This window comes from Mastomys coucha, unplaced genomic scaffold, assembly GCF_008632895.1.
Source record: "Mastomys coucha isolate ucsf_1 unplaced genomic scaffold, UCSF_Mcou_1 pScaffold6, whole genome shotgun sequence".
NCBI classification, from domain to species: domain Eukaryota; kingdom Metazoa; phylum Chordata; class Mammalia; order Rodentia; family Muridae; genus Mastomys; species Mastomys coucha.
This window is the reverse complement of record NW_022196912.1, coordinates 64,400,102-64,424,324: the sequence shown is the minus strand read 5'-3', so window position 1 is coordinate 64,424,324 and position 24,223 is coordinate 64,400,102. Positions and strand designations below refer to the sequence as shown.

Here is a 24,223-nt window from a genome sequence, read left to right as displayed (position 1 = left end):
CATGGATTGGCAGGATTAATATAGTAAAAATGGCCATCTTACCGAAGGCAATCTACAGATTCAATGCCCTGTGTTTTATATATAAACCTCAACACATAAATCTCAGGATAACTAATTTGAAAACTTTTCCCTGGGGAAAACTATTTCTGCTCTCAGCATTTCTTAGTTGCCTATAATTCTTTGTCTAGGGTTGAGCTCCCATGAGATTCTGCATCCCTTCCCCATTCACAAGAACCTGTCTATTTGTGCCATCTTTTTGTTTAAGTCTTATTTAGGAAGCTTTGTTAATACTTCATGGGCATAGTGACTCTGACAATAGTAAGAGATAAAATACGAAAACTTCCTGCTCCTCTGGGTCTTACAAACCCACCTACCTTTTCTACTATGATCTTTGAGCCTTAGTTGCAGGAATTGTATTGTTGATGCATCAGGTTAAGGTGGGAACCATAAAGTCACTTGTCTGCAATTTTTTTAATCAGTTATGGTTTTCTATAATAGTCTTTGTTTCAAGGAGATGACACTTTGATAAGGGAAAAGACCTATATTTATCTTGTTGCATGAGAGTAAATATATAGACTATTAGTTAGGAATTACTTTGGTTTAGTAAAGTAGAAATTGTAGGTTCTCCCCAAAGATTAATTGACACCAGATAGTTGTGTAGGTTTCCAGGCATAATTTCCTTCTTATTGAGTGAGACTTATAATTACAGAGTGGTGAGTTACAGCCAGTGGTGTTTTCCATTATTGTATCTTTAGAGATATGCCACAATGCTTGTCACTGTTTTATTTTACATGTATTACAGTTGTGTATGACTATTGGTTTCTTTCTATTCTTGGAAGCTTACATGGAATTTTAGGGAAGAAACTTTCAGGTCAGAGTCAGTGGGGATCCTCCAGATCCTGTGTATGAAGTATGTGGAGTCTTTAGCAATAGGGAGTTACTTTCAGTTTCTGTGAGGCAAACAAAGCCAATATTTTGGGAATCTCTTGTACTACCATGACCAACAACTCAGAAGATGGCTTCTCACACTTGGCATGTTTTTTATTTGTTTCCTGTGGCTCTTGGTGGCATAATCAGTTTAATGAAGTAAGATATTGGGAATCTTTCAACTATGGTAAAGAAAGTAGCACAACAGAAGTATCAATATTAGGATTATTTGAATGATCACTTTCTGCTACTTTTGTTCTTTTACAAATATTTATTTATCTTTACATAATTTATTTATCTTTATTTATTTATTTTGAATACAATGTTATGCTTACATATATACCTGCATGCTAGAAGAGGACACCAGGTCTCCTTATTGATGGTTGTGAGCCATCATGTATGTGGTTGCTAAGAATTGAACTCAGGACCTCTGAAAGAGCCAGCAGTGCTCTTAATCTCTGCGCCATCTTGCTGGCCTGCCAAATTTGTTTTAAGCACAAAAATTACTTTCAATAAAATAAGTTTTTTTCTAAAAAATAGAGTTCATGATGCAGCTCAGTGGTAGAGGGTACTGAAAAAAGGTGTGTGTGTTTGTGTGTGTGTGTGTGTGTGTGTGTGTGTGTTTGTGTGTGTGTGTGGGGGGGTGAAGATTCAAATCTACAATATCAATACGTGGAATATTGAGATCAGAGAATTGATATAATTTTGGAGACAGGTTGATCTATATAGGAAACTTAGGACAAAAACTTGTGTTTTTGTGTGTGTGTGTGTGTGTGTGTGTGTGTGTGTATGTATGTGTGTGTGTATGTGTGTGTGTATGTTTGTTAAGTTGAAGTTGAGATAAGAAAATTCTAGTTTAAGTGTTCTTTAATTTCTTGATAAATTCTGGTTAGATTTACAACAAGAATTGGAAAAAGGGCAAATAATTAGAAATTTTACCTTAACATATTAAAAAACTTAATCTTTTGAAATTGTGGGATTTACATCCACATTGATAATATTCATGGGTAGGTAGTTAAGTCCCTAATTTTATAAAAAAATCTTGATTGTCACAGTGTAAAGTCAAACTTTGTTAGGTTACACCATTCTGATTAGACTACAAAAGGTGCCAGCCTTCTATAAGATGTACTAACATTCAATAGTGTCTTTGTGCAAAAGATCTTAAGGCAGCTTTTCTTCTCTCTTTTTCTCTGCTGTAAATAAAAGGTCAAGTAATATCTTCTAATAACTTATAACTCTATCTTTTTCTTGTTAAGACATGTCACCCAGCACTTTTTGATTACATGTTCTCAGATAATAGTTGGGGCAGATTGACCAAAGGAGAGCAATTTCTTTAATCAGGATAACATAATGATTCCATCACAAACTTTAGATAGAGCTATGGATATCATCAATTTTCTTTTCTTTTTTTTTATCTATTAACAGAGCTGTATCTTTAGTGGAATTGAAGACAGGGCCTTCTGCAGGTTTCAGTACAACTTTATAAAAGGCCATAACAATGGCTTTAGAATCACATCCATTAGTTCTACAATGAATCAAGTTTTCTCATAACTTGGCCATAACTTGAGGACAGGCCATTGTAAACACCAAGCAGTGGTATATAGGAACTGAAGTCTAAATTCACTACTTGTTGAAGGACTTCTCTCTGTTCTTGAGCCATTTGGTGGATATCAGTTTCTTTGCCCAAAAAAGAGGGAGTTGTCTCATGTGCTCTAAGGTGTTATTTGTTTTTAGTGCTTCCTGGACAGAGATGTAAGTCACTTTGCACTGTATGTTTAACTATTATGAAGAATGCTGACAAGCCTGGTAATATGGAAAAACTGTGACATTACAACATGGCATTGTTGAAGTAAAATCAATATAGTTAAGCTCCCCCACAATACATTTCTTTGTTTATGTGTCTAAGGTTTGACCAGCTGTCTAAAAATAATATGAAATGAATAAAAACAAAATGTCCCAATACTTGGTGAAAAAAATGTAGTATATATTACCATCTTTATTTCTGATGAAGTGGAAAATAATTAGATTCAATATATTCAATGCAATTGTCATTTAATTGAATTTAATTTATTATCTATTGCTATTGTTGTGATTAATAAATTTATTATTTCAAAACTATGCAACAAAACTACAAGCATTTAGATAGTACAAAAACAGATTGAAGATTTCAGCTTTTTTCCCTGAACAAATCAGTCTGAAAGAATTATGTATCATGTATTTATGTACTTTATTAAAATTAAAATAGAACATTTAAAGATATGTTTTTTAATTTGTGCATCTAGAATGAATACTTTTATGCATATGATGACATGTATAATAGTTTACTCTTTAAGTAAGTAACATTTATACAAAGTTATACATAGATTACTCTGTCTTTCAATTATTACAATGACAAATTGGGACATCAGTTATTATTTTTAAGGCATTAGGTACTACCACCTCCATTTTTCAGATAAAGAGATTGAGACTAAGGAAATTTATTAATTTGTCTAAAGGTACACATGCAGTGGGTGGTAGACATCATCTAGAAACCTGGCATTTTAGCTTATGACAACTTATTATGATGATTAATAAAGAGCAACTTCTATTTTTTCTATGTTCTGCAAATTTAAAGATTTGTAATATCTTCAATTTTCCACTAGAGTGGCATTCATAGGAATGATTTGCTAAGATGTATACTATATTTTATTAATGACTTTTACTTTACATTTAATTTTCAGGGAACAAATTTCTGATGAACTAACATGAAATGTATTCTATGCTCTATGACTGTATAAGTAGCCAAGAGATGCTTCTTTTCATTCTTTTAGGAGGCCTTATTTGATATCTGGACACAAACTATGTTGTATGGATCATCTGTTTTACTTACAATACTGACACATTAATATCACTTCTGTTCTTATGCTGAGTTGTAAGCACCAACTCCTTTTCCTCTTTTCAAAACAATTATAATGATATATCTTGTGATATAAAGTATAATAAATTACCAATGAGTCAGAATAACAATAAAAGACAACTGAGAAAGAAAGCCAAGCAAAAGCCACAGATCCTGACAAATTATGTCCATAGTTTGTATTTAAAGTCATGGATGCAATTGCTTTTTTGTAATAGATGTTAACTCTTCTGAGATCTTATAGTCCACCCACAAATGGCGAAAAGATAGAAGAAAAGGAGAAAGAAAAAGGCAAACAAGTAATCAAGCATGCAAGCAAAACACTTATACTGAACTTTGCTGTGGTAGATGTACCTTAGGAAAACAGTTTATACTTGCGAACAAATATGAGTCCACCCTTTGTAAAGCCTATTATTTTTGTACTCAATTAATTTCACAGCAACTGGTGATACTTATTTAGATGATAAATTACAAATGTTATAAATTATTGCTGAAATCAACATTAAAAATTAAAATGTTTTATTTGATCAACTTTAAATTTTGTATCACTTTAGTTCTATGCAACATTGTCTAGAATTATGTGAAACTGTTATTAGGAAAATTAGCATGCTTTAGTGAAAATTCTGTCTTTGAGAACTGTAAACAACTATAGAACTTTGATTACGTAGTATGCCTAAAAGCAATAAACGGAGTACATATCACAAGACCCTGTGAAGTAATAATTCAAACATTGATAGTTTGAAAATGAAATTTGTGGTGTTTCTTGACATGGCTGCATAAAAAAACATAGGATAATAGAGGCAGAAGGAAGCAGACATCAGACACTTGATGGTGACAGGCTCAGATCCCAGAGTTTATTTTAATTTTAAAGGAGAAGGAAGGCTGAAGGATACTGATGTCCAAAGCAGTAAATGCTGTAAAGGGAACCTCCTTGTTTCCGTGCTGACTTTGGGTAGAGCATGCTCCAGTAACGATTGAATCTAGTGGATGCAATCAATATTACTTTGTATAACATTCAAAGCTACACTGAAAACACTAAAATGTTCTCTGTTGATTCAATTTTGAATTTAGTTTTGACTTGTGTGCACAGAGCATTTAAATTCTTGATTTATAAATGTAAAATTAATATTTAGGAAAGAAGTAATTCTATAATGAGACTTTCATATGTTTAGTTCTCATGGCAGAGGTGATAATTATTCTTGTAAGTTTTAGTTGTTGAATGACTACCCAGATTAAAGACTTTATTTTACAACTAGACGCAGGTGTGTTTTAAAGTGTATTTATTAGGTTATTTGTAGAGTTGATATGTATAACTTCCAACTAAGAACTTCTAAAAGAATGGCATTTTATTTGTGGCAGAAATAAGAAGAGGAAGAATATGAATACCAAACACCTTTAAAAATTATGTTTATTGTTTTTACAGTCTAGTCATTACCATCTTCCTGGTCTCCCCTCTCAAAGTTTCTCATCCCATCTTCTTCTCCCCGTCTCTAAGAGCATGTCCAACTCACCACCACCAGTCCTTCTAACTTCCTGGGGCCTCAAGCCTCTAGAGGGCGAGGGGAGTCTTCTTTCACTGAGGCTAGAGCAGGCAGTCCTTCACTGTATCAGGGACCAGCTCCTGTATGCTCCATGGTTGGTTGGTGGCTCAGTGTCTGAGAGATCTCAGTAGGTTGAGACTGCTGGTTTTTCTATGGTGTAGCCTTTCTCCTCAGCTTCTTCTAGCCTTTCCCTAACCCAACCATAGCGGTCCTCAACTTCAGTCCATTGGTTGGGTGTAAGTATCTGCATCTGTCTCAGTCAGCTGCTTGTTGGGCCTTTTGGAGGACAGCCATGCTAGACTCCTGTCTATAAGCACACCATAGCATCAGTAATAGTAATCAGTAATCAGGCCTTAGAGCCTCCCTGTAAGATGGATTCCACTTTGGGCCTGTCACCGGACCTCCTTTTTCTCAGTCTCCTCTCCATTTCCATCCCTGCAGTTCTTTTGAACAGGAACAATTCTGGGTCAGAGTTTTTGACTGTGGGATGGGAACCCCACCCCTCTGCTTGATGCCCTGTCTTACTACTAGAGGTTGACTCTTCAAATTCCCTCTCCCCACTGCTGGAAATTTCATTTAAGGTTCTTCCTGTGAGTCCTGAGAGTTTTTCACCTTCTAGGTCTCTAGTACATTCTAGAGGGTACCCCCCAACTCCCAGCCCCTGTGGATTCATATTTCTATTCATTCTACTGGCCCTCAGGCCTTCTTTCCTGTCCTCCCATACCTGATCATGTTCTCCTTTTCCTTCCCTCTCCTCTCTCCCCACCAGGTCCCTCTCTCCTTCTGCTTCCCATGCTTTCTTCTCCCTCCCAAATGGGATAGAAGCATGCTCCCTTGGTCTCTTTGGCTTGTTAACCTTGAGTTTTGTGGAATGTATTCTTGTAAATACCATGCACTTTTTAAAAGTTATTTTATTTATTTACATTCCAGTCGTTGTCCCCCTTGGTCTCCCCTCCCACAGTTCCTCATCCTATTACTCCTCCCTCTTGTCTCTGAGAGGGCTCCTCTCAACCAGTCCTCCCCCTTCTCTGGGGCCTGAAGTCTTTTGAAGATTAACTACATCTCCTCCCACTGAAGCCAGACCAGGCAAACCTCTGCTAAATATGTGCTAGGGGCTTTGGACAGCCTGTGTGTGCTCCTGGTTGGTAGATCAGTCTCTGGGTCTGAGTTACTTGAGTATGCTTATCTTACTATGGGGTTGGTCTGCCTCTCAGCTTCTTCAATCCTTTCCCTAATTCAACCTTAGGGATCTTCAACTTTAGTCCAATGTTTGGGTATAAGTATCTTCTTCTATCTCAGTCAGCTGCAGGTAGGGCCTCTCAGAGCACAGCCATGCCAGGCTCCTGTCTGTAAGCAGATCGTAGCATCAGTAATCAGTAATAGTATCAGTCCTTGGTGCTCTACCCCAATGAGATGAATTCCAAGTTGGGCCAGTCATTAGACTGTCTTTCCTTCAGTCTCTTCTCATTTTTGTCCTTGTAGTTCTTTTAGACAGGAACAATTCTTGGTCAGAAATTTTGACTGAGGGTGAGTAACTCTGTTTCTCTACTTGAAGTCCTGTCCATCTATTTATTGGAAGTGGACTCGTCAAGTTTCCTATCCTAAATGTTGGACATTTTGGCTAAGGTCACCCCCAATGAGTCCTGAGAGTCTTTCACTCCCCACCCCCAGTCTCTGGTACTTTCTAAAGGGTTCTCATACCTCCCACCCCCAAAGGCTGCTTATTTCTATTCATTCTCTTGACCCTCTGGGCTTCTCTACTGTCCCCTTCCCATATTTGATCCTATTTTCCTCTTCCCACCCCATCTCCTCCCCAACCCAGTCTCCTCCCTCTGACTTCTGTGATTATTTCTTTCCCCATTCTAAATGGGCCTTTCTTGTTATACTTCTTATGAACTGTAGGTATTCTGTACTATTTAGCTAAAATACACTTATCAGTGAGTACATACTATGCATGTCCTTTTGGGTCTGAGTTACTTCATTCAGGAATATATACATATATACATATATATGTGTATATATGTATATATGTGTATATATATATGTATGTGTATATAATGTTTTATATGTGTATATAATGTTTTTCGAGACAGGGTTTCTCTGCGTAGCCCTGGTTGTCCTAGAACTCACTCTGTAGACCAGTCTGGCCTCGAACTCAGAAATCTGCCTGCCTCTGCCTCCCAAGTGCTGGGATAAAGGCATGTGCCACCACCGCCCAGCTTGATATTTTCTAGTCCAATCCATTTGCCTGAAAAATTCATATGTCCTTGTTTTTAATAGCTGAATAATATTCAATTGTGTAAATGAACCATATTTTCTGTATCCATTCTTCTGTTGAGGAATAGGTTGATTCCAGTTTCTGACTATTACACAGAATATGTTCTGCTATGAACATGGAGTATATGTCCTTGTGGTATGGTGGGGCATCTTTTGGGTATATACCCAAGAGTGGTATAGCTGGGTCTTCAGGTAAAACTATTTCAAATTTTCTGATGAACTGCCAGATTGTTTCCAGATGGTTGTACCATGTTGCAATCCCACCAGTAATGGAGGAGTGTTACCCCTTTTCCACATCCTTACCAGCATGTACTGTTACTTGAGTTTTTGATTTTAACCATTCTGATTGGTGTAAGGTGGAATCTCAGGGTTGTTGTAATTTGCATTTCTCTGATGACTTAAGGACTTTGAACATTTCTAAGTACTTCTCAGCCATTTGAGATTCTTCTGTTGTGAATTCTGTTTAGTTCAGTATCCCATTTTTAAATTGAGTTGTTTGCTCTTTTGGGGTTAAGTTCTTGAGTTCCTTATATATTATATATATGTAAACCCTCTGTCCAGTGTATGATTTGTGAAGATATTTTCCCAATCTGTAGGTTGCCAATTTGTCCTGTTGATGGTACCTTTTACTTTCAGGCTGTAGTGTTTGGGTGGGTATTGGATAGCTGATCTGCCCTGGGTGGGGAAGTGGGACACTGCAATTTTTAAGAATGACATTTGGGAGATGGAGAGTTGGCTCAGTGGTCATGAACACTAGTTGCTCTTGCAGAAGGCCTGGGTTCAGTACATCAAACACACGTAATGGCACACAGTCATCTGTAACTGTAGGATCAGGGGATGTAACACTCTCTTCAATCCTCTGCAGACACTGGGCACATAAATGGTACATATACTTACATGCTAGCCAAACACTATCAGACATAAGATAATAAATCTAAAAAAATAAATAATATAATAAGGTTTAGATAGTAGTCCAACCACTATCTAGTTGTAGGTCATTTTTAATTTAGTCTGAAGTTAAAGTCTAGTAAATATGGTATACTGTTGATCAAGTACATAGAAATGAAATATGATTCTTTGATACTTAAAATTATCTTATAATACTGGCTCTGGTATAAAAATACATTTACTATTGATGAATAATTTTTGACTGGGAAGAATAGCATCATTTGGAACAAACTGAATTTTAATTTTGATATTTATAATTTTTATGTGCACAACTGATTTAACTATTTTGAAATAAATTTAGCAATTTTACACAACTAACTTCCACTGCTTTTCATAAAATAATAAAACAACACACACACACACTCACATACCCACACATACACCACACATCTCCACTGTTTATTAAAATGTCAAAGCATTTTAATAAGCTATTGTACTGGCAGAATTAATTAGATCTGAAAACTGGTATAATTAAAACAATAAAAAGCTATAAGAATGCATTAAAATAGAGTGCTGGAATAAAAGAACTAAGTTTTAAAAAGTTATATTTGACTAGTCAAATGTTCCTTAATAACTGGATGCATCAGAATGCATTGTTCATTTCAATATTAAAAGAATTTAGTGAAATGAAAATTGAGGCAATAGAGAATTCAGTATGCACCATTATTTGAAATTTAAAGTCTTTCTCATAATGAACATAGCTAAAAACATAAAAGACAAATGATAGAGAAATTAAAAGCAATTATCAAAGGAATTCTCTGCAGAAATTTCTGATTTAAATTAAAGCCTGTGATTAAAAATCTCCTTAGTCTTTGTCCTTCTCCATTCTTGTAATAGTTCAGTACTGCATCAGCACCTTATGACTTAATTTCTTCTTCAAAGACAATCATGCTATGTTTGAAATGTACATATCAGCTTCAAATCCTGTTTCTATAAGCACTAATGAATAGTACTTAGATAAAAAGCAATGGAAATACTGCTTGAAAGGAACCATAGAAAACGAAAAATTTCCCCCAATAACTGTTAATTTTAATTTTGCATACGGAAAAGGGGTTGCCTCAGATATTGTTTCGTCAAAGGCACCATGGTATATTTCAGTGACCAGGGCTAGGCCATGTCCCCTCATTTCCATATATGCTGCTTTTCTTTTTCCAACAGCAAACTTATTTCAAGTCTCTGCACAGATACTGCAATGGATAATGGGAACCTAGCAGGTAAGTTAAGAATTAGCTTTTAAGCCAGGCAGTAGTGGCACACACTTTTAATCCCAGCACTTGAGAGGCAGAGGCAGAGGCAGGCAGATTTCTGAGTTTCAGGCCAGCCTGGTCTACAGAGTGAGTTCCGGGACAGCCAGGGCTATACAGAGAAACCCTGTCTCGAAAACCAAAAAAAAAAAAAAAAAAAAAAGAAAGCTTTTACTGTCTTTGCATTGCAGCAAGTAAAATCAGCACACAATAAAACAAGCACTAGGCAAATTCTGGTAAACCCTCTTTTTTGTGAAATATAAAATCCATTAAAATGATTGTGTTATTTTTCTGCCATGAGTATATACATATATCTCATATTGGTGTGCAGCTGTTGCACAATGTGTTTACTGAATATGTACTTTTGTCATTTTTAGATGTCATTAATATTTTTTCTTTCATAGCAACTAATTTTCCTTTATTTAGAATCTGTATTTCCTCTTTTTGTGGAAATTATGAAGAATTAAGCTCGCCCTGACCATGTAAGCTAGGGCAGCCAAAGAAAGACACTCAAGCACCTGCCGCAGTCCTGCCAGCCTTGGGCTACCAGAAGAAAGACATCCAAGGGCCAACTTTAGGCAGACTACCTCAGGGCAGCCAGAAGAAAAATACCCAAGCACAGAACTAGCACACAACTACAATCACTAAAATGGGATAATCTGTAATGGGTAGACGGTAAAGACTGTGTACATGGTAGAGATGAGTGAGAAAGTAACGCCAGAAGGTTCATACACTTCGGAGAAAGGTAGAACTAGAGACTCCAGCAGATAAGAGGAGTATACATAACCTGACCATGGTGATGTCCCAGTCTAGGCTGCTGCCAAGGGCCGTGCCTTGGTGTGTGGTCCTGCTACAGCAGTTTGTGTCAATGTCCATAGCCTGAGTTACCACCAAAGGCCATGCAGATGTCTGTGGTCTGGTTTGCCATGTGTCTGAGAACATGTGGAAGTCTTAGGACTGTGGTGCAGGGGAGTAGGGTGGGTTGGATGAGGGGCGGGTTGTGGAGTGAATCCTCATCTGAGTAGCCTGCACTGACACTTGAGGCCATGGTGACATCTGGGCCCATGTTGCCTCCTATGGCTATGTCCAAGTCTGTGGTTCTAGTACAGATGTATCTGGTCTGGACTGCCTCAGACTGACTCTGCAGATCTGGCTTCACCCTTTTCTGGCAGCACAGTAGAGTTTAGGGTAAGGTAGTAGAGGCAAGGGTACAGGTGAGCTAACCTTGACAGCATGGGAGGGAAGGCAACATGGGTATGAGCTATCCTGGGCAATGCTGGAAAGTTTGCCCCGGTGGTATGGGTGTGGAAGAGCTGGAAGATTGATCAACACAGCTACTACCCAGGCCCTGATCTAGGGCTTTGAGTTGGCCCATACCAACATCTACTCCATCTATGAACTGCTAGAGTGCATGAAAGGATTAGCCATGCAGATCTAAAGTTGAAGAACCTCCATGACACAGAGCAAAAACAGGATATCTGTGAGGAATGCAGATGAAGATCCAGTATTTATAGTGTAGCAGAATCCAGAGAAGTCTCAAATCAGAACAATGACTTACCGCCAGGAATATTTGCAAGTAAAAATGTGTGGACAAAAGGGTATACTGTGTGACACACTATGATGATATACTACAGCTTCCAGGATATATATATATATATATATATATATATATATATATATATATATATATATATATATCTTCTTTGTTCTTTTTTGGCATGCTTGTAGAAACATAGAACATATAAGAATGGATGGGGAGATGAATAGAATTGGGATATATGATGTAAAATTCAAAGAATCAATAAAAAGTTAAAAACAAGGATAAATGCCAGAAAAATATATAAACAATTAAACCAATAGGAATGGGTGATATAAAAGTAGTAGGAAGATTAAACAAAACAACACACAGATATGATATAGGTATATGTGTATATATGCATATATATGACATATCTTTATCTATCTATCATCTATCTATTATCTATCTATCTAATATAAATCTATAACTTGTAAGATAATTACAAAGCAAAACAAAAATGTTTCCATGGAGGTACTTTACATGGTTGGATAATGGTACTGTTATTACAGAAGCTGTAAGTTATTAAATGACAATTCCAGTACCAAGAGTAGAATAACTCCTGATGATGTTGTTTGTCTTGGTAGCTGAAGAGGCCATAAAACAGTTTAGACTATTTTGATTGTGTTGAGTGAGACCCTGAGACTAGATGCTTCTAGCTTAAGAGAGAGATGATGTGACCAAGTTGTGAAGAGTAGTAGACACGCAAAATGATTACAGAGTCCTTTGTTTTTTTCTGTGACTCCTAGGTTCATTTCTCTTTAACTCCTAGGTCAATCTCTCTAGAACTGATTCTTCTAGACTTCATTAAAAAGCAGTTATATAAATATTTTCATTTGTTTTAAGACCTGGACTGAGAGTAGATAAATACCAAGCTGTCTAATTAGTTCTTTTAGGAATAGAAGGGATGGGATACACAACAGAAATTAGAATGTCTTTCTGAGGTGTTAGAATAGAAAAGGAAGTAACTGGTTTCCATGAAAGCTCTAGGGAACCAGCAGTCATTGCTTGGAGTATGCAATACGCAGGAATGAAGCTCAGCTCTGTGAATTAACGTAAAACTGTATCATGCTTATCAATCCCCTCCCAAACAGTTCTACTATAGACTAAGGTCTCAAAAATATGGGCCTATGGGGGACATTCTTCCCAAACCACTACAAGTACTAACATGCCATGGAAGAAATACTACTAGTACAATAGTGGCATGACTTTTATATTTGTGTAACCAATGAATTTTAAAAAATAGGGCCTGTACCACAGAAGGGAGTTGATACATTATATGGTTAATTTGACTGAGAACCTCATGCTCCCAAAGGGAACTATCCTGCTGATGTTTTGCTAGGTGAACAAGTTGTCATAATACTTTTAAAAATTTATACTTAAACCCATGTGGTAGCTTGACTAAGAATTGCCCCTGTAGACTCAGGTGTTTGAATGGTTGGCCATAGGTAGTAGAATTAGTAGGCAGTGTGGCTTTGTTGGAGTGGGAGTGGCCTTGTTGGAGGAAGAATGCCACTGTGGAGGTTGGCTTTGAGGTCTCCTATGCCTAAGCTATTTCTAGTGTGGCACACTGTCTCCTTAGTGCCTGCAGATCTAGAGGTAGAATTTTCAGTTCCATCTCCACTACTATGTTTGCCTGCACACAGCCATGTTTCCTGCCATGATGATGATGGACTAAATTTCTGAAACTGCAGGCCAGACCAAATTAAATATTTTTGTTTTATAAAAGTCACTATAGTCGTGTTGTCTCTTCACAGTAATAAATTCCAAAGACACCCACATTTGTTCTGTTTTTAACCTTGGTCAGCAAACCTTCCCTTTTTAGTGGAAAGTGGTTAATGGAGAGCCATAACTTGATTACGTGTTAAGTGTAATTGACTTTTGAGTACTCAGCCCTAAAGAGGACAGCTGTAATATGTATTCCAAAGCTCAGAAAACATGGAAACATGGACTAAAAGAATAGAAATCCTGAGGATGAGGATGAGCACTGCAAAATGCTGTCTTCTGGACATGATATGGTTATTGTACTCATGAACTCACAAGTGTGATTATCCTGCATAATGTTGAAGCTCTCAACATTCTCTTGTCAATTTGATGCCATATGGAATTAACTAATACCCAAAGAGATTGAGTACACATCTGAGGTATTCTTCTTAAATTGTTTGAAGTGTGAAGACCCATCTTCGATCTGTGTCTTTTGAGGTAGGAAGATACACATTTAATCTGGGCCATACCTTCTGGTGGCAGCTTATATAAAGACATGGGAGAAAGAAGCTGTCTTTTTTTTTTGCCTGTTTACCCTTGCTCTCACTAGCAATTCCATTCCTTCACTGGCAGCTTACTTTCTTCAGGGTTCCAATCGTAAATACTGAAGATCAGGCGAGACATCCAGACCTATGAATTGAACAGCCACTGGATTCTTGGACTTTCCATTGGTGGACAGCCAGCTGGATAACAGTCTAAAAGCCACTCTAATAAATCCCCCTGATATATACATACATGCATAGATAAATACATACATACATATACATACATACATACATACATACATACATACATACATATGTGTGACCTCCTCCAGCCTTAAGCAGGCTGAATCAGACCTTGCCCTTGCCACAAAGCAGCTAGTCCACTTGGGTGGAGTTCCTGAGATAAACAAAGCCCTTTTAAGTTCTGCCACTTCCTGCTAGGAGCCACACTCTGCTGAGCTGCTTCATGTGCCTTCCTGAGAGAGCAGGAAGATGCTAATTTGGCCACAAAATCCTGGCTTACTGGGGCATGGGTTTTTCCTGCCTATATATTTCTCAGATTCTAAAATACCCATTAGACCTTGATCATAATCATTTTGACTCAATCTCATTATTTCTCTCAACTGTCCAATTCCCCTGCTTCCCCAGGCTCCTGCCTCTCTTCCAGAGACCCGGTTTGTGTGGCTGCTGGCAGCTACTACGCATATGGACAGACATACAAACATATATACTTATTTACACATTCATCAGTTCTATTCCTCTAGAGAACCCCAACTAATTTAGTGGTGGAGAGCCTTACTATTCCTTAAACATCTGTCAATGCTTAATGGCCTCTGTGGAAGTAGGAGTCATTTTCTTTGGTAGTATAGCTAATGGTAAGTTACCTATGCTCCAGAAAGTAGCTCTCAACCCACATTCATGTAAGCAATCTTAATAAATTTCAAGTGGATCATGAAAAAAAATGTAAAAAGATATTGACTTCCTTTCAGGGAACCCACAGCAACCACACATGACCCCCAAGTTGTCCCTAGTCCTCCTACCTCCTCACCTCAGGCCCTCCTCTCAGGTCTGCTTTTTTGCCTTTAAGTCTTGCTCTAACTCAAACCCACTTCCTACCAGGGACTCCATTGTCACCACACATGGAACAGACCTAGATAGAATAACTATACTCATCCTTCCCTCCTATTCAATTCCAGGTTCTTGTGACATAACTACCTTTTAGGCTTTGCCTAGATCCAAAATACTGGCCCCAGAACTAGCCCAGTGAATTTCCCAAATCATAGTCTGCCTTTCACTTCTGAGACTTCTTGTTTTTCCAGTTTTGAATTGCATCAGTAACTTGTCCTCTTTCTAACTTGTTAATGTAGACACTTATGGCCAGAACATTTCTTTTTAAGACTGCTTTTAATGTATTATAGTTTTTTTGGTGTTGTATATTTATTTCCATTGAGTTTTAAGAATATTTTGATTTCTTTTTTGATCCATTTACCATTAGGTAATGAATTGTTCAATCCCATGATTCATAGACTTACTAGCTTTTTGCTTACTGTTGATTTTGAGTTTTACTATGAAATTCTCAGATTGGATACATACATGAATTTGTTTTCTAGAATTGTTAACGGTTTATTTGTATCCCAACATGTTGTCCATTTTAGAGTAGCTTTCCATTTGCTAGTGAGTAGAATGTATATTCTTTTGGTGGAATATTCTTCAGCTATCTTTATGGTACATTTGATATATGATTCCTTTAAATTCTGGGGTTGTTTATTCATTTATTTGTCTAGATGACCTATGTATTGGAGAAAATGGGGTGTTAAAGTCATCCACCATTATTGAGTTTGTGGAAATCTGTGCCTTTTTTTCTATCACTATGCTTTATAGAAAATGGGTGTGGCAGAATTTGATGCATAGATGTTTAGTATTATGTTTTTTTGGTTAATCTATCTTTGATTAGAATGATGTAACCTTTATCTCTGATTAGCTTTAGTTTGAAATTTATTTCTTCATATTTTATGATAGCTATGAAAGGCTGGAGAATCTTAGAATTTAAAATGAGGACATTTAATAGAAATGTATGTATAATGTATAACCTTTACCTAAAAGGGGGGCATGGAAAACCTCTGTAACAAGACAAAAAGGTGGAGTAGCCAGTTCCAGGAACTTGGGTAACTCAGAGCCTCAGGGCTCTGGTTCCTGAAACCTGCCTCTCCTGACTGATCCACAATGAGAGCGGAACTAGGAATGAAGGTCTACTGGTTTACAGGCCCTCCACCCTGCTGTGGCCCTCCACCCTGCTGACCATAGATAAAGATTACATTCCTAGAAGGAATATGTTGCTCTCCCTAACTGAATACCTTGGGTTGGGTCCCTCTGAAATTTTCCACTGGGTTTTGTTGTTGTTGTTGTTGTTGTTATGTTTCCTTGGTAACCTTCTTCCCCTGCCCCAGTTTGTGGTTTTTCCCTTTAAATACCCCTCACTTCTTGTGTTCAGGGTCGAACTCCTCTGGCCAGCATGGTCATGAGATCAACCCCGGTGCCGGCCTATCCCAAATAAACCTCATGTGATTGCAGAAAGTTCGGTCTCTCGTGAGTTATTGGGTGGTCGCATCATCCCGAGACTTGAGTGAGGATCTTTCAGCCAGACCTACTTACTTCCTGCTTCCATTTACTTAGAATACATTTTTTAATCCTTTCACTTTAACTTGGTGTTTATTATTAAAGTTGTGATGATTTTTCATAGATAATAGAAGAATCAATATATTTCTAAACCTAGCTAGCTAGTCTATATCCTATAATTTGGAGAATTGAGGCCATTAATATTTAAAGTTATTTTCAAAGTTTTGTTTGGTTACAGTTAGTTTGATTTTTTGTTGTTGTTTTGTTTTGGTTTGTTTTTTATGCTTAGTGTATTCTTAATCTTATTTTGCATTTCATTAATCATAGCTTTGCTTGCTTGCTTTTTAGAGTCTTTTGGTTGTGTATATTCCTGTATTCAGTTTGAAGTATTGTTTCTAGTATTCTGTTTAGTGAGTGCTGAAGAGCTGGCCCTGACCTTTGCAGGTTACAATAATCAGGAGAGCTGGTCCCAACCCTTCTGCCATATAGTGGCATGGTTGTAGAAGAGATGCCTTCATTGGTCAGCCCAACCTCACCACCTAGGACAGGAAGGTAAACTGGCCCCAAAGGCATGCAGTAATTAGGAGAGTGGTTCTACAACATTTTTGAGAAGCACAGCAGAGCAGGCCTTGTGGTGGAGGCACAGGAGAACCAGCAGGCTAACCTACGCAGAACCTACCTAGATCTAGATCCAGGGCTCTGAGAAGGTCCACCCCAGACATCTACCCCATTGATGAACTACTTGAGTATGTAAATGCCCGAGTCCTTCAAATGTAAAGTTGTAGGATCTCCATGAAAGAGGGCAATAAGAAGAAATATGAGCCGGGCAGTAGTGGCGCATGCCTTTAATCCCAGTACTTGGGAGGCAGAAGCAGGCAGATTTCTGAGTTCGAGGCCAGCCTAGTCTACAGAGTGAGTTTCAGGCCAGTCGGGGATACACAGAGAAACCCTGTCTTGAAAAAAAAAAAAGAAGAAATATGAGAGGATCCAGTATTGATAGTATAGTAGAAGCCAGAGGCCTCGAACCAGATCAATGACTCATTGCAATGGACTTTTGCAAGATATTTAGCCAAAAGGTTATAGTATGTGACGTATTGTGACACACCATAACTTCCATGGCAAAATTTTTAATGTTTTATTTTATTATGTATGTATTATTTTTATTTTTTGTTTTCTGGGGACTGTTGCAAAGGTGCAGACTGAATATGAAGGGATAGGAAGATGGGCAGGAGTAGGATGCATGATGTGAAATTCCTAAGGAATCAACAAACTTTAAAAAAAAGAAAAAATTTAACTGTTATCTTGATAAATCTTGATTTATATACGTGTCTTGGTTGCTTTTGTATTGCTGTGATAAAAATGCCATGAACAAGAAAGTTTGTAAAAAGAAATGTTTAATTTGGCTCGTGGTTTCATAGAGTTAGAATCTACTGTGGTGTCAAAGGAACAACTGAGACCTCATGTCTTGATCCATACCCAGAACATGCTGAGAATTGCATGAGTCTTTTGAAATGTCAAATTCTTCTCCCAGTGACACAGTTTCTCTAGTGATGCCACACTTTTTAATCTCTCCCAAATAGTTCTGCAAACTCAGGATGAAATATCTAAATATAAGCTTATGGGAGCCATTCTTTTTCAAAGCACTATATTGTACTCCTGAGACCCCATAGACCTATAGCCCTATCATAATGCAAAATGTGTTTAGTCCAATTCCAAAAGTTCCCATAATCGTTCACAGTGTCAACACAGTTTGAAAATCCAACAAATAAAGAATCTTCTGAATGTCAAGACTATGATTTTTAAAAAAATATATTTTTTACTTACTCTCTTTATATCCTGCTCGCTGCCCCCATCCTGATCACTCCCCTCTCAAAATTCTTCCCTGACTCTAATCTGCTTCTTCTATGAATGGGTGGACCCCTCCCCCTGGGTATACTTCCACCTTGGCCCTTCAAGTCTAGACATTCTCTTAATTTTACCTTTCCATGTAAAATAAAAAAGCAAATTACATACATCCAACATACAATGGCACAGAATACATATTGCCACCACAAAATGTAGAAATCAGAGCACAGTGAAGAAATACTGGAACAAAGCAAGACTAAAACTAACCAGGGCAAACTCCAAATCGTATAGATCCATGTCTGAAGTAAAAGTCCTAGATAGCTCCATGCTTCCAGTTTTGCTGATTGCAATGTATTTTATTATTTCTTGGTCTGGTTCCACTTCCTGTTTGCAGATCTTGGAAATGTCTCATGGCTTTGGGATTTCTGATTTTTTTGTTTTCCCACACAATATAGATGTAAGTTTTATAGCTTCACAATGGAATCCCTTCAGGGATTCTCTTTCCAAAACCTTAATGGCTTTTTTTAACTATGGGGGAAGGAGTCAAAACCCCTTTGTCATGTATTCTTCATAACTCTAAAGATATAGCCACATGGACAAGAATGCCATGTTCAAATGCTCATTTGGGGTAGACACTGCGATCAGTGGAGTTTTGCCTTGAGGATGCACATCTAAATATTTTATTTTGGATCAGGCCTCTTTAAATTCCACTCTTTCAGCAAAAACAGTGACTCCAGCATTAAACTTTCTGGCATTATGTTTCTCTTTAACTGTACATTTTGCATTCTTTTTTTTTGCTTTTTTTTCATTATAAACATGCATTAGAGTGATTACTAACAACCTCATGGTAGAATTAATATCTGGCTATCTTGATGTCTCCTTCACCAAAGATAATAGCCCATTATTTTCAATTTAACCTCCAGAAAAATTTTAGGACAATGGCAAAAGGCAGCCTCCACCCACCCCCCAAACAAATCATCACAAGAATGGTCTCTAACCCAGGTGCTAATACTACACCTTTCTGAAGCCTCTTGAGCTGGGCCTCTACACTCTGCAAAGTTCTTAGCATGGTTTTTCTCCCGAGATTCTACTATGTTGGCCCACTAAGATCTGCTTACAGCATTCAACCACATTTCTAGTCCAAAGTCACAAGGTTTTCTGTAGTTGTGTAAAAACCCAGCATTTCAGTCCCCTCACAGCAATAGCCCACTGTTGCAGTCTTTTGCCTTAATTGCTTTTTTATTGCTGTTTTAAAGCACCATGACCAAGGCAACTTATGAAATAAGGTATGTTTAATTTGATTTACAGTTTCAGAGGCTTAGAGTTCATAATTGTAGATGGAAGGAACAGTTGAGAGTTCACATCTTGATCCACAACCATTACTGAGATCTCATTGAGAATGACATAAGTCTTTTGAAATCTTAATAGATATGCTCAGTGACTCATCTCCTCCAACAAGGTCACACTTCCTAATCTTTACCACATTGTTGTAGAAGTTGGGGACCAAGTATTTAAATACATAAGCCTTCATAGGGACTTTAGCATCTTACATCAAACATTTTGGAGAAAGCTTTTAATACCAGGAATAGATTTTTTTCTTTTGGGGAAGGCCTCAAATTTAATCAGAGAGTGGTTATTTTCTCTAGCAGTAGTGCTACCATTACACAGGGGACATACTTTTGGAGAGATTAATCTCCTAGTTCATAGGCTCAAAGCCAAGTAGGACTGTTGATGCAGTTCTTTTCCCCTCTAGGGGAGGGAACAGGGTTTTTTTTGTTTGTTTGTTTGTTTTTTACTTTATTTTATTTTATTTTTTCTTTTTTTCAGAGGGGAAACTGGAAGAGGAGATATCATATGACATGTAAATAAAGAAAATATCTAATAAAAAAAGAAAAAAGAAAAACAACAAAAAAAGAAAATAGAAGGAAATAAAAAAAATTAAGTCACAATATTCCTCTTTACAAGTGATATGATGTCAAAAACATGAGACCCTGAAGACTATTGGAAAACTAGACCTAATTAACATGTTCAGTAAAGTGACAGCACATAAAAATAACATGCAAAATTTACTAGATTTTTTATGCACCAACTACAAACTCAGAAATGAGAGAACCAGTCCCATTCACAATAGAAAACAAAAACCAAAAGAAACTCCAAACATCAGAGTAAACCTAAGCAAGGTGATAAAGGACTTCAGTGATGAAAACATTGAAACCTTTAAAGGAATCAAAGGAGGAGAGTTTGAGCCCCTCTCTCACATGAGGCACTCATGTCCTGCTTTGCAGAGCCTGCAGTGAAGATGTTCCACCCATCCCCAGCAGCCAAGCCTGTCAATTCCAAGAACCTGAGTTGGACAAGTTGTTTTAGAATTGTTTGCAAATATTGTTTCCAAAACTGCAGCAAATTTTCATGCATTGTGTATAGGAGAAAAAGGCACTGGATCTACAACTGGGAAACCACCATTTTCAAGGATGCCCTTTCCACTGAATTATTAAGAAATTCATGACTCAGGGTGGAGACTTCTCAAATCAGAATGGGACAGGTGGAGAAAGTATTTATGGTGAAAAATTTGAAGATGAAAAATTTCACTATAAGCATGATCGGGACGGTTTACTGAGCATGGCAAATGCAGGCCCCAATACAAATAGTTCTCAGTTCTTTATCAAAACAATTCCAACTCCTCATTTGATGGAAAACATGTGGTATTTGGTCAAATAATAAAAGGACTAGGTGTGAAAAGGATGCTTGAAAATGTAGAAGTGAATGGTGAAAAACCTGCCACACTGCGTTGTTACAGAATGTGGAGAATTGAAAGAAAGGGATGACTATGGAATATTCCCCAAATGGCTCTGGTGATAGTCATCCAGATTTCCCTGAGGCTGTGATTATAGATATAAAAGATGTAGATAAAATTTTATTAATATCTGAAGACTTAAAGAACATTTGGAATATGTTTTCAAGTCTCAGAACTGGACGATGGATATTAGAAAATATGCGGTCACCTGGGTTTTTTATCCTAGCCTTTCTGACTGGTGTGAGGTGGCATGTCAGTGTTATTTTCATTTGCATTACCCTGACGACTGAGGATGTTGAACATTTCTTTAGGTGCTTTTCAGCCATTTGATATTCTTCAATTCAGTATTTTTTGTTTAGCTCTGTACCCCATTTTATAATAGGGTTATTTGGTTCTCTGGAGTCTAACTTCTTGAGTTCTTTGTATATATTGGATATTAGCCCTCTCTTAGATATAGGATTGGTAAAGATCTTTTCCCAATTTATGGGTTGCTATTTTGTCCTATTAACTTACAGAAGCTTTGTGATTTTATGAGGTCCCATTTATCCATTCTTGATCTTAGAGCATAAGCTATTGGTGTTCTGTTCAGGAAATTTTCCCCTGTGCATATGTGCTTGAGGCTCTTCCCCATTTTCTTTTCTATTAGTTTCAGTGTATCTGGTTTTATGTGGAGGTCTTTGATCCACTTGGACTTGAGCTTTGTACTAGGAGATAAGAATGGATCGATTTGCATTCTTCTACATGCTAACCACCAGTTGAGCCAGCACCATTTGTTAAAAATGCTATCTTTTTTCCACCGGAAGGCTTTAGCTCCTTTGTCAAAGATCTAGTGATCATAGGTTTGTGGGTTCATTTCTGGGTCTGCAATTCTATTCCATTAATCTACATGCCTGTCACTGTCTGAATACCATGCATTTTTTTTTTTTTAATCACAATTGCTCTGTAGTACAGCTTACGGTCCAGGATGTGATTCCACCTGAGGTTCCTTTATTGTTGAAAGTAGTTTTGGTTATCCTGGTTGTTTTGCTATTACAGATGAATTTGCAAATTGTTCTTTCTAAGTCTGTGAAGAATTGAGTTGGAATTTTGATGGGAATTGCATTGAATCTATAGATTGCTTTCGGCAAGATGACCATTTTTACTATACTAATCCTGCCAATCCATGAGCATGGGAGATCGTTCCATCTTCTGAGATCTTCTTTGATTTCTTTCTTCAGAGTCTTGAAGTTCTTGTCATACAGATTTTTTATTTGCTTAGTTAGAGTCACACCAAGGTATTTTATATTATTTGTGACTATTGTGGAGGGTGTTGTTTCCCTAATTTCTTTCTCAGTCTGTTTATCCTTTGTAGAGAAGAAGGCCACTGATTTACTTGAGTTAATCTTATATGCAGCTACTTTGCTGAATTTGACAGCAGATGCTGGAGAGGTTGTGGAGAAAGAGGAACACTCCTTTATTGTTGGTGGGCTTGCAAGCTGGTACAACCACTCTGGAAATCAATTTGGTGGTTCCTCCAGAAATTGGTCATAGTACTACCAGAGGACCCAGTTATGCCACTCGTGGGCATATACTGAGAAGATACTCCAATAAAGACACATGTTCCACTATGTTTATAGCAGCCTTATTTATAATACGCAGAAGCTGGAAAAAACCCAGATGTCCTTCAACAGGGTAAATGTGGTACATCTAAACAATGGAGTACTAATCAGGTATTAAAAACAATGAATTTATGAAATTCTTAGGGAAATGGATGGATCTGGAGAATATCATTCTGAGTGAGGTAACCCAATCACAAAAGAACACACATGGTATGCACTCTTTGATAAGTGGATATTAGCCCAGAAGATCAGAATACACAAAGTACAAGCCACAAACCACAAGAAACTCAAGAAAAAGGAAGACCAAAATGTGGACATTTTATTCCTTCTTAAAAGGGGGAACAAAATACCCATGGAAGGAGTTGCAAAGACAAACTATGGAGCAGAGACTGAAGGAAGGACAATCCAGAGACTGCTCCACCTGGGAATCCTTCCCATATTCAATCATCAAATCCAGACACTATTGTGGATGCCAGCAAGTGCTGGCTGACAGGAGCCTGATATAGCTGTCTCCTGGGAGCTTCTGACAGTACCTGACTAATATAGAAGTAGAGGCTCACAGCCATATATTGGATTGAGCACAGGGTCCCCAATGAAGGAGCTAGATAAAGGACCCAAGGAGCTAAAGGGCTTGAAGCCCCTTAGGACAAACAACAATATGAACTAACTAGTACCCTGAGAGCTCCAAGGGACTAAACCACCAACCAAAGAGTACACATGGTGGGACTAATGGCTCCAGCAGCATATATATAACAGAAGATATCCAAGTCGGTCATCAGTGGGAGGAGAGGCCTTTGGCCCTGCAAAGGTTCTATGCCTCAGTGTAGGGGAATGCCAGGGCCAGGAAGTGGGAGAGGGTGGGTTGGTACGTGGATAGTTCAAAGGCTCTTATTGAGAAAGCAGATATATCCAGACTGCAACCTATAGCCTTAAGTTATATGCTGAAAATAGGGGCTTTTAAATTAAAGATGTCAAATTGGTGGGGAGCAATTGACAGCTACTTGGAGGCTCTTAAATGAACCCTTCAAATACTAAAGCACTATATAGAAAAGTGCAAGGATGGCAAGGATTAAAAGAATGTAGCAGAGGATGGACAAGTTGGTTATCAATGGGAGGAGAGGCCCTTGGCCCTATCAAGTTTCTATGCCCAAGTGTAGGGGAATGCCAGGGCCAGGAAGCAGGAGAGGATCGGTTGGTGAGCAGGGGGAGGAGGAGGGAACAGGGTTTTTGTTGTTGTTGTTGTTGTTTTTATTTTATTTTTTTATTTTCTTTTTTCCAAAGGGGAAACAGGGAAAAGAGATATCATATGACATGTAAATAAAGAAAATATCTAATAATAAAAAAAAAAAGACTGTGATCAAGCAGTGGCTGATCTTAAGAAGGCACAGGAGATAGCCCCAGGAGCTAAAGCTATCCAGACAGAGTTGGTTAAAGTCAAACAAAAGATAAAGACACAGGAAGATAAAAAGAAGTCTATGTATGCAAAAATGTTTGCTTTATAAGCATTAAAGTCTCCTTAACTATTATACATTGATTATATAAAGGAAAATGTGTACTATTGTATATGTAGTCCCTGATGGATTTCCCTTGATCGCTGTCATTGTTTACATGGCAGTACTGATACAGGTTCCTTTTTTTTTGTTTGTTTTGTTTTATTAGGTATTTTCTTTATTTACATGTCATACGATATCTCTGTACCCAGATTCCCCTCCAAA

At 37.6% G+C, this 24,223-nt stretch overlaps 2 pseudogenes; one reads left to right on the top strand and one right to left on the bottom strand.

Moving 5' to 3' along the window:
• LOC116081021 overlaps nt 1-10,896 on the bottom strand; it is a 48,238-nt pseudogene extending 37,342 nt beyond the window's left edge.
• A 184-nt stretch (nt 10,897-11,080) lies between these two features.
• Nucleotides 11,081-24,010, top strand: LOC116081020 (annotated as a pseudogene).
• The last annotated feature ends 213 nt before the right edge of the window (nt 24,011-24,223 follow it).